The sequence below is a fragment of the Montipora capricornis genome, chromosome 4 (genome assembly GCF_036669925.1).
Source record: "Montipora capricornis isolate CH-2021 chromosome 4, ASM3666992v2, whole genome shotgun sequence".
Taxonomy (NCBI): domain Eukaryota; kingdom Metazoa; phylum Cnidaria; class Anthozoa; order Scleractinia; family Acroporidae; genus Montipora; species Montipora capricornis.
Genome location: NC_090886.1, coordinates 10083733 through 10094900, shown reverse-complemented (window position 1 = coordinate 10094900; position 11168 = coordinate 10083733). Strand labels below are relative to the sequence as shown.

The following is an 11168-nucleotide window of genomic DNA, read 5'->3' as shown; positions in this document are numbered from 1 at the left end:
ACAGATGAGGAATAAGCATCCTTTAGGCCTTGTTTTAATCTAGCTGTGTTACAGATGTGCCATGGAAACAGCATGCAGAGCACATTAATTGACAAATATAGAAACTCTCTTCGTGGTAGCACTAAGTCTTATGAATGAGCAAGTTTGAGCTTCTCCGCAAAAACTGCATAAATATGGCAGAAATGGTAGTACAAGGGTTAAAAACTGCGTTCAGTCACCTCGAAATTAAACTTGTCTTTTATTCATTTTTGGCAAAATGAAAATTTTAGTTCGACGTTTGCAGCTTGCCATAAACGTTTCGCTAAATGTATCTATTGAATCTTTCTATGACAACAGATCCAATGCAATACCGGGAACAAAATATTCAAATGCGCTGATCAAAGATTTTGAAAGTGTGATTGCTCAATACATGACTGGCAAAATTTTGAGCTTTGATATTCATCCATAGGCTGTTTACTTTGAGTTCCGCCTAATTACTCACGTTCAAAACTGACTGATTGGAGCTCAGAGGGTTGGATCTAGGGAAACGTGACGTCATTTACCCACCAGCTTAAAATTTCAGCGTGTAAACACAGCTTATTGTACATGCAAAACAAGAGCTTAATTCAGCAGCGTACACACGCGTATACGATCTTTGACATGATTTTCTCCTCGACCCAGCCAGCTCTCTCAGATTTTCAAGTTAGAAATGGCGGACCATTAAACAGGAAAATTGCAGTTGAAATAAACAGGTGTCGTTTTTAAATTAAGCCTTAAAACTTGGGTTACTTACTGTTTAGTTAACATAGTTTTGAAATCCAAAGAAAAATAAAAATTGATTTTTTGGTCGTAGTAGTACTTTAAATTAAGGGAACCTTCACTCTTACAACAGAATAAGTTTAAAACGAAGGAAATTATGTTTACAAACAAATTTATTTGTTCGAAATTTGTTTTTAAAACATTGTTAACGTCAAGAAAAGTGAAATAAGATAGTTTTAAAAACTGACACGTCGAACCTATGACGAGACCTTACTAGACCATTTTACAGTTGTGTGCTTAGTTACCTGGCCTATGAATGAAAGTGAGGCTGGATTTGACCTTGTTTTCATAGAAACCTCACTGCTTTCTTATGTAAATTCTTACTCAATAGCCTCACAACAACATCATTAACATAAGAAAAGGAGGGAGGCCTGTATCACAACAAGTTCAACACCAGCCTCACTTTCATTCAAAGGCCACGTAACTAAATGCTTTCTTTCTTTATAGTGGAAGTACACTTAGCTATCAAGCTAGTTTACAGGCACTCCACTGTCAACAAGGTGAAAAGTAACAATTCAAACTTAACAGAAACATTACTAAGAACCCCAACTGGCGGGAGGCAACCAGTTGGCTATTTACAAAGCGTGGTAGAGTTGAATCCAGGACAACCAGAAACAAATCCAAGCCAGAGGATAGAACGGGATTTGAACCCGGAGCAGCCGCATGCAAACCCAACGCCCTAACCACTGGACCACACTGCCTCCTAACTGTAAAGGGGTCTACTTGGGGACTCACATTTTCTGGTGACCATGCAGCGTATTGCCGTTTCGCTTGTTTAAAATCCCAACCGTTTTAACCAACAGGAGAGATTTTTCCACTGCGTTTATGTGAAACGGCAAAGTGCCACCGGCAGACTGCTTCTTGTTGTTTCGGCATTAAAAAGAGCCTTAATGAGACAAACAATATACACTTAACGTATGGTCACGAGGGAAACAGTTTTCTTTTCCCTAGAATCCTGATGTTTCCCGAGACGAAGTCGACAAAGTAAACAAAATAACAGAGTTTGTTGGTGTATTCAGAATAACTGAGGCCCACATCAAATTTAACAAACGTGTTTCTGATATTGTCGTTCTTAAAGGGACCATGTTATGCTAAATTTACTGTTTTTAGGTCAAAACTGGGTAAAAGTCTAAATTAGTACTCAAGCTCATACGTGTAACATTCCTGACAAGTCATTGCGATGATAAGAAATATAATATAGCACAAAGAGCGATTCGTATTAACTCTTGGCGACTTTCAGAGGACAACGTCTCCAAACTTGAAAAAAACTGGCCAATTTTTTCAAGTTTCAATCCATTTCCATCCCCTCCATCCTTGTTCGCAAAAAACAAAGAATAGCTTCAGTGCACTTCAATGGCCATTCGAAACAAAACTGCAGCATTATTTTTGGTCTTCATTGGTGCTAAGACTTCTATAGATCGTTTCACTGTCACGCAATAAAAAAATAAATCGAAAACCATCCTGTGGAAAAATTCAAGAATTCGTGATGTTGTAGAAGATAAATGAAGAAGACACTTCTCCAAGTTTTTGGCCTGTGCGTTTCCCCAAACTTCAGATATTCGTTGAAATGTTTCGCAGAAATTTACAGAGCCCAGTATGAAAACGCCATGTTGGTGTACCTCCCGTGGTGCACCAATATGGCGGCCCGAAAATAGTGTCAACATCTGGAACTTACTTTGGCTATCTAGGCGAGTGATCATCTGTACTGAACAAACAGCTATTTACCTAAGCACTTTTCCTAATGCTTTAACTTCTAAAAAGGTTCAAATCATGAGATATGAATATATTTCTCAACAAACTCGATCGTCGCCTCGTGTCACGCACCGCCATAACTCAGAAATTCAAAATGCTCTGGTTTCCAAACGAAGCACGCTATTGAGCTTTAAAATTGCAAATGGATATAAATTTACCGCCTCTTATGCCTGATGAGGATAAAAACTTTCGTGGCTCTTTAGTTTTGGATTTTAGAAAATAATGACGTCACGTGAAAACGATCTATTAGTGTTTTGATTTTGACTAAAATAGCGTGACACTTGTCTCGCAACGCCATTGCGACAAAAGTTGCACGAACCATTGTCCAATGTAACATACCTTGCAACGGCCAAAAGGCTTGCGAAACCAGTTGCAGAAACCGTTTCGGAAAGTAGAATTGAGTTCTACTTTCTGCAACGGTTGCAACAAATTTTTTAAGCATTGCACAGTGTTACATCTGCCGTGCAACATGTGTCGCAACGGTTTGCGTCACCAGCTAATCAAAATGTTCCTTTCACCACATGAGACAAGTTGCAAGAAACGTTGCTCAGTTTAACACCCGTAAAACATTTTGCTTCATAATGTGAGAACGTTTGAAGAAATTGTGTTGCGAGACAAGTTGCACGAAAGATTGCACAGTGTAACACTGCCTGGATGGATCGTAAATGTGGATCGTAAATGATCAGTACAAAAACTCTGAATTGTGAATCTGTTATGGCATCAACGCCGAAGGTGTACGAAGCCACAAAACTTCATGGCCAGAGGACATTTGCAAAAGCACGATTCTCTTAATTTTTAGGGCTTAAATTTCATTTCATACAAAGGGAAATATAGCACCAGAAATGCGACGCTGATACACAATGACATCCGGTTTGATGATAGGTAAGAATACCTTGTTATGCACATTCAAACCAATCTTTGTATAAGGCCCGTTTTAAACGTCGCATTTTACATTTGCCGAATCTAATGCACTGAATAAGAAAAATCTATTGTTTTCGCTCATTTACCTTTGATTCGGCACATGTAAAATGGTGCGATGTAGAAATGCTAGGTGACGAACTAAAGTTGTTCATGATGAGAAGATCTATTTATCCAATTTGCCAGTGTATTCAGATAATAAAATGTGTGAAAGGGGTTTAATTTCTAATGAAACAGTTGTGATGCTGTTTCGGTGGGGAGGTGAGCCCATTCCCATTATTAAAGCTAACGCTCTGATGCATGGAATATATGGGAATTAATAGTTATCCGGCCCAGTTGAAATACAAGTGTGACACGGTAACCCTCTTCTAATTGAGATCACAGTTATTAATACAATTTGTTTTTTTGTTTTTTATGACCTTTGTACGTTCGGACTATTCACTGACACCGAGACCAAGAGTGACCTCCGTGGCAATTTTCCATGGCGGTTTCGCAGAAGAGAAAGACTGAGAAGCGGGCTTTTCGATGTGATCATGTCCCTGATTCTGACCGAGTAAAAAATCAACGAAATCTTTCTCTTCTGTGAAACCCCCGGACGCTTGCTGCGCAGGCTAAGGCCAGGAAAAACCATAACAATCCGGTTACTAGCAAATTTCACTCGGCCTCGCCGTGCATCAACAAAGAGCTGCAGTTACGAACATGGCAATGTTCCATGCAATTCACAGTACAAAATTATACGACAATGTCATTACAAGACAAGGAATGACGCATGGGTGACGATTTCAGTTCCTTTCAACTTCGCTGAGATAAACGTTGCATAATGAGAAACGATTTATTACAAGAAGACAGCGTAATCCTGAAATTAGAGCGCTGGGTTTGCATTCGGTTGCCCTCTCAACCCCACAAACTTACGAAATTTCGTCGTTTCACCTTCGACTCCACGCCTAGTGAATAGATAATTGGTTATAATTATGTTGAGTTTCTTAATTCTGCTGTGTTAATATTGAATGATTTCTTTTTGCACCACTTTCCACGAAACTACAAGGGTAAATGATTTGATGCACATAAAGGTCCTATACTTTTCAAGTGGAGTGCTTTGTAGTGCATAAGTTACACGGAACATATAACTGATGTAATAAATATTAACATACCTTCTTCAATCCAACCTCGTCTTCACTGATGATAGGAGACTATCAATAGTTGAACAGGCCTTGATGATTTTCTGAATTTCCGATTTTGTAGAATAGTAACAGCAGTACACAGTTATTGCATAGGACGGAATGCTACGAGGTTGTCACAGAAGAGAGCAGAGTGTTGAGTGAATACAGAAACACTGAAATATTGTCACCTCGTCACGCACGCACAGCTCAAAATGATGCACTGTCATTAATTCTCTATTTTCGAATTCCCCATAGTACACTTTGTTTGCCCCCCAAATTTTGCATAAACTATTGTTTTCAAATGCTCTTGGGGACACTGCATATTCCCAAGAGCATTTGAAAACAATGGTTTCTGCAAAATTTGGGGGGCAAGCAAAGTGTTATTATGGGGAATTCGAAAATAGAGAATGAAAGCTTTCTGTGTACAAGTTAAATTGCGAACAAAAAAGTTCCCTGTAAGCGGGTTTATGTTACCACGGGGCCGATGCCGTGCCTGTTCACAATTCCTTATTCTTTGATGATATTACTAATTGCTTTTTCGGGTCTGCTAAGTTTGACATCAAGGAAATTTATAGGGTAAATGTGCAATTTAAGCTGGCATTTCTGTAGGAATCCAATATCCAATGATAGATTCTTCTCGTAATCTCTGACTGCTTTCAACGTCTTCTGGCCGTACCGCACACAAACCGTGTCGAAAAAGAGACTATACGTTCCTCGTTTTCAGACATTAAGCTCCAAGGAATGGAGAACAGCGATATCATACTTGCAATGCGCTTCTCAAAAGAACCGTCTTCGATTTCCTTTGGGGCCTCTTCCTTGCAAGGTAATTTCATATTGTTTTCTAACAAATTTAAAGATGGATGCGATTTCATTTAACGCATTCCTACGCAATTGTGCGAAATGAAATTTCGAAGCTATCACAAATGTTTTTACCGCATAAAATATTGTATAAGCAACATTAAACATTCAATTCTTATATGGAACATATCTGTTTACAAACATTGCTTTTGTTATTCAAATCTGCCAGTCACAGAAACAAAAGACTTATTGTTTCGACAGCCAATGAGGCTCTGGTTAGCACATTTAATAACAATAGAGGTTTTGCACGGCAGCCATGTTGCATGGCAAGAACAATAGATTATTTTTCCTGTGGGAACAAATGTTCTCTCTAATGCAAAACATTTTACATTGTTCCTGCCATGCAACATGGCCGCCGTGCCAAACCTCTATACGTGACGTCAACGAGATCTTCGCTATAGACCTTAATCACAAATGGAGGTCAATTTATGATTCTTTTGTCCAAGTGCAAATTAGCCTACCAAGCCATACCATACAGTGAATTGAAGAGCATTCTTGCTCTAAAAGGAGGCTTGGTAGGCTAATTTGCACTTGGACAAAAGAATCATAAATTGACGTCCATTTATGAATAAGGTCTACAGAGAATTGCACCTTTTATTTGATAGAATAAATCGACAGTATACCCTTAAAGTAAAGAATTATAAGGAGTTTGTTTTTCTAACATTTTTTCAAGGAGCAAAATTCTTGTTTTGTTGACGTAGGTCAAATTTTTGAAATAAAGCAATATGGTTTAATATTGAAGTAAAGGAAAAATAACAATCGGCCTTCCTGACATTCGGCGACGTCAACGAAAACGTCACCTCAAAATATAACTAATTCTTTCGCGATTACTTCATCTCGTTCACGCCGAACAATGTGAATGAAGTATCCTAAAAGTAAATCGGTACAAGCGGTTTCAGAGTAAAAATGGAAACTGAAAGATTTTCTGTTGCATGTTTACGTTGTCATCAAAACCGCAAATATTTGGTGATTTCACGTCGTCGTTTAATATGTAGAGTACCAAAAAAAAATGTGCTGGAGAGTGTTCATATTGACGTCTTGCCCAGAAACAATTTGCAAATCAGTTTCTAAATACGTCATCAAACGAAGAAATTTGCGCATATTAATAATCACACTTGAAGCAGAAACGACTTTAAAATAAAACGTTCATTTATTTATAAACGTTTAATTTGTTTGAGTGAATGCCTGAGTAACCTGTTACGCCTAATAAACCGGGAAGTGTTCGTATCGACGTCTTGCCCAGAAACAATTTGCATATCACTTTCTAAATACTCCATCAAACGAAGAAATTTGCACATATTTAATCACACTTGAACCAGAATCGATTTTCAAATAAAACTTTCATTTATTTATAAAAGTTTAATTTGTTTGAGTGAATTATTCTTGAACATAAAAGAAATTTGCGACCAACTGCAATGTTCGTACTATGTTAGCCCGGCTTGTTTCTAAAGTTCGTATCGCAATGAAGTCAAAGAAAGCACGGTTAGCCTCCGTCAAGATCCTTGAGGAATAGCCCCAAATAAATGTGGCCATGTATAAAACGCAGAAATTAAGAGCGATAAAACGTCATTGACTGTTTTGTCTTATGCATTAGCAGCAAGAGGTAAATGGCAACGAGTCGTTCTGTATTTACGGTTTAGTCAAGTTTGCTGTTTGGTATGATTGCAAATAAGGTTTTAAGCAACGAGATTAGGTTTAAGTTTATATTAAAAAGGCCATTTCGCTGGCGAAACGACCACGCTCAACGGTGTAATAGGAAGCTATAGTAAGTTAATTTAAGCTGGACAAGCTGGAAAACGTTCAACCGGACGAAATTCTTTTCAACGCGGTTTGTGTTGTAGTTGTTTCAGACTCCACAGTCTAGCTCAAAATCTCAGTTTGCTTTGCTGTTTTCAAAAAAACGTGAATTCATGTGAATTCTAATCACAATTTAAAATGCACATCGCGCACAGTAAAGGTTGAATTTCCCTAGTATTAAGACCCAATACAGGTCACTCAAAAGCAAAGTAATATTCAGAGAAGAAAAACTTACCGCAAATGATTCGTCAAACTTCCACGTTTTGCCGGAACCTCTTTAACTTGACTCACTGAAAAAACCGGAAAACATGTTTGGGTTCCCGAGTCAGTATTGACGTCAGAGAACGATTATTTAAAAGAAAACGTTTTCGGTGTTTGCATAGCCTGGTATAAACACGAGAGGGGGTGGGAGAATTCGAGACAGTTATGCAAACCCAAGACGAACTCGAGGGTTTGCATAACTGTCGAAAATTCTCCCAACCCCTCTCGTGTATATATCAGGCTATGCAAACACAGGAAAAAAGCTTTTATTGCTTTTATAAAATATTTCTCAAAGATAATTCAACAAATGAAGGAAAATGCTAGTTTTTTTCACTTTTTGATTGAAACAGATTTTCTTGACACACGCTCATATTTCCAACCAATCAAAAACACGCGTCTGACAAGACATAACAAATCATTCCTGAGATGTCATAGCCGCGTTTACAAACTCTCATCTAAACACAGCTATTGACCAATGAGAGTGCGCGTACTATTCTAATTATTTTATATATTGCTGTGCAAAATTAACATATCCGTTGGGATTAAACTGTCAATCGGAGGCATTGTGTTCGCTGACAAGTTTGTGGAAGATTTCCACGACTATCAAATCGTGGCCTCTGAATAGTTTGAACAACACCTTGGATGCTTTCCATTTAGCCAAAAGATCCGGAAATTTCGGTTTGAGGTCAAATGGAAAGGCAGTTTTCCGGAAACTAGTGGACCGAAATTGTGGACAACTTCCAGTGGTCAGCCCAGTCAAAATATTTTTGAGTAGTAGGCAAGCTGGCTATAGTATTAGTTGCATGCTAGGGGAGTCCCGGGGGGCATGCTTCCCTGGTAAAGTTTGAAAATATTGGCTTCAAATGGCATCTGGTGCATTTTAGGGTAAATTGAGCCCCTATTAGATAGCATTAAGATAACAGTAATAAAAAGTCACACAAGACCTTCAGTTTTCAAACTGAAGTTATATTCCACCAGGAGCATTATTGGAAAAAAGGATAACTATAGTACAAGCAAGTACTTCTCAACTGTTAAAGTGAGAAAAAATTAAAATTTCAATAGCCTTCAATTAAACTCTTCAAATCGTTTGAGCAATATATTATCTCAATGCAAAACTATGGGTTTCCGGGGCTACATACCTGATACTGTACGAAAAAATTTAGAAATTTGCGGAGTGCTTGCGCCAACGTCACCACAGGCAGCCCAAGCTTAAAATGTTAGAAGTTGAGTTTAACGTGACATATACCATATTTCATAGAAAATATACTGCAAAGGTTGGTCAAGACAACGTGAACATAGGCGTTGTTGCAATATTTCGGCTGGCCAACACCAGCCTTCTTCAGGTTTATTGAATGGATAAATGCTTGTTACAAGATCCTTATATTCACCGGAAATGACATAAAAAGGCTACGTGATGTGTCATAAAAACGGAAATGCATAAAAAAGAGGAGAGAGAATAATACATGATAACAAGATTGTTCGAGCGGTATAAGGATCATGTGATCCTTACACCGCTCGAACAACTGCACACTAGTCGTGACTCCATCAGAAAGGCTCGTGAGGCATTCCTCATACACAGAGGAAAAACACTGGAGCCTGCATGAAATGTAATTTAGTTTCGCTACCTTTTAATTTTCTTTTGTTTTTTTCATCTTGTTATCATGTATTATTCTCTCTCCTCTTTTTTATGCATTTCCGTTTTTATGACACATCACGTAGCCTTTTTATGTCATTTCCGGTGAATATAAAGATCTTGTAACAAGCATTTATCCATTCAATAAACCTGAAGAAGGCTGGTGTTGGCCAGCCGAAATATTGCAACAACGCCTATGTTCACGTTGTCTTGACCAACCTTTGCAGTATATTTTCTATTCTTAAAGCTTTTTTTTGGTGTGGTCACGATCTATTTTGATCCAACGTAGAGCAAGTTTTGATCGTACACGGTTTTTGCAGTGGTTTAATCCTTAAAAAGTCATATTTCATAACTACGCGAAACGTGACTCACGCCTTATAGCATATGGAGGTGTTCTGTTACAAACGGTTTGAATTTGTAATGGCAAGGCAACGGCTTTGCTGGAAAAGTCAATTATTATTATATTTTTTGAATAAAATCTACTTACCCTGTTGCCGTGTTGTATTCTTAGTTGTTTGCCAGCTTCTCAGGCCGATCTAAAGCGATTTCGGCGACTTATCGTTAGCAGTGGAAACCCACTGCCTGAGAAGCTGGCAAACAACAAAGAATACAACAAGGCAACAGGGTAAGTGGGTTTTATTCACAAAATATAAGAATAATTGACTTTTCCAGCAAAGCCGTTGCCTTCCCATACAAACCTTTAGAAATTCAAACCGTTGTAACACAACACCTCCATATGCTGTAAGGCGGGAGTCACGTTTCGCGTAGTTATGTAAAATATAGTATATGTCACGTTACACTCAACTCCTAACATTTTGAGCTTGGGCTGACTATGTCGTGGGCAGCTCGGGGTTAGGTGATTGTTTAGTTACAATTTGAACTAGAAGTTTAGAAGAGACCTTATAGCTTGAGAAACTCTGAAGGCTAGCAGTACGCAGTCGAAACATAGTGATTAAAGGGACAACATGGTAAGAACAATGATAATACTCTAGAAGTATAATTTGTAATTTACAGTGACGAACAACAACTCGAAACAATTACCTCGTCCTGAATACAAGACGGACAAGTGTGAAGTAAGCGACAGATATTTCGCTGTATGCGGCCAAATAGCCGGCTGCCAGCACATTTTGACTGGGCTGAATTTAAGCAATGAAATTAGGTTTAAGTTTACATTAAAAAGGCAATTTCGCTGGCGAAACGACCACGCTCAACGGTTATGTAACACGAAGCTACGTTAATAAGAAGCTGGACCGTTCAACCGGATGAAATTCTTTTCAACGCGGTTTGTGTTGTAGTTGTTTCAGACTCCATACTCTAGCTCAAAATCTTAGTTTGCTTTGCTGTTTTCAAAAAAACGTTAATTCATGAAAATTCTAATCAAAACTTAAAATGCACATCACGCACTAAGGTTGAATTTGCCGAGTATTAAGAACCAATACAGGTCACTCAAAAGCAAAATAATATACAGAAGAAAAACTTACCGCAAATGATTCGTCAAACTTTGCCGCACCCTCTTTAACTTGACTCACTGAGAAAAATCGGAAAAAGTGTTTGGGTTCCCGAGTCAGTATTGACGTCAGTGAAAGATAGAAAATACACGGACGTGCAAAATTAACGAAGCGCGACTTAATATATCCGTTGGGATTTGATGTCAACTGGAAAACTGTGCAGACTGTGCATTTAATTAGCCAAAAAATCCGGAAATTTCGGTTTGAGGTCAAAAATTGGATAGGCAATTTTCCGGTAACTATTTTCCGAAATTGTGGACAACCTCCAGTGGTAGAAGGGGTAGTTTCTAAAGAAACTGTGGTGCTGCGTCGGTGGGGAAGTAGTATACAAAAATTTGGTTTTATCAACGGAGTTGATAATGTAAATTGGCCACCGTACAGAGATTCTAACCTCCAGTGGTAGTCCGCTTTTTCCGTTCGGAATGGAATTTGGGAAAATCCCTTAACCATTTGCGAGAATCGTTCCTTTTCCGGACCCTTTCT

The 11168-nt window shown here is 38.4% G+C and overlaps 1 protein-coding gene across 1 annotated transcript in view; it reads right to left on the bottom strand.

The window, feature by feature from the left end:
- Positions 1-10739, bottom strand: part of LOC138046076 (uncharacterized) — a 71811-nt gene extending 61072 nt beyond the window's left edge. The window contains exons 1-2 of the mRNA XM_068892755.1: positions 10659-10739; positions 7519-7573 (exon numbers count right to left, since the gene is read on the bottom strand). The gene's annotated coding sequence lies outside the window, so the exon portion shown is untranslated. The remainder of the gene's footprint in view (positions 1-7518; positions 7574-10658) is intronic.
- Positions 10740-11168: the final 429 nt, after the last annotated feature.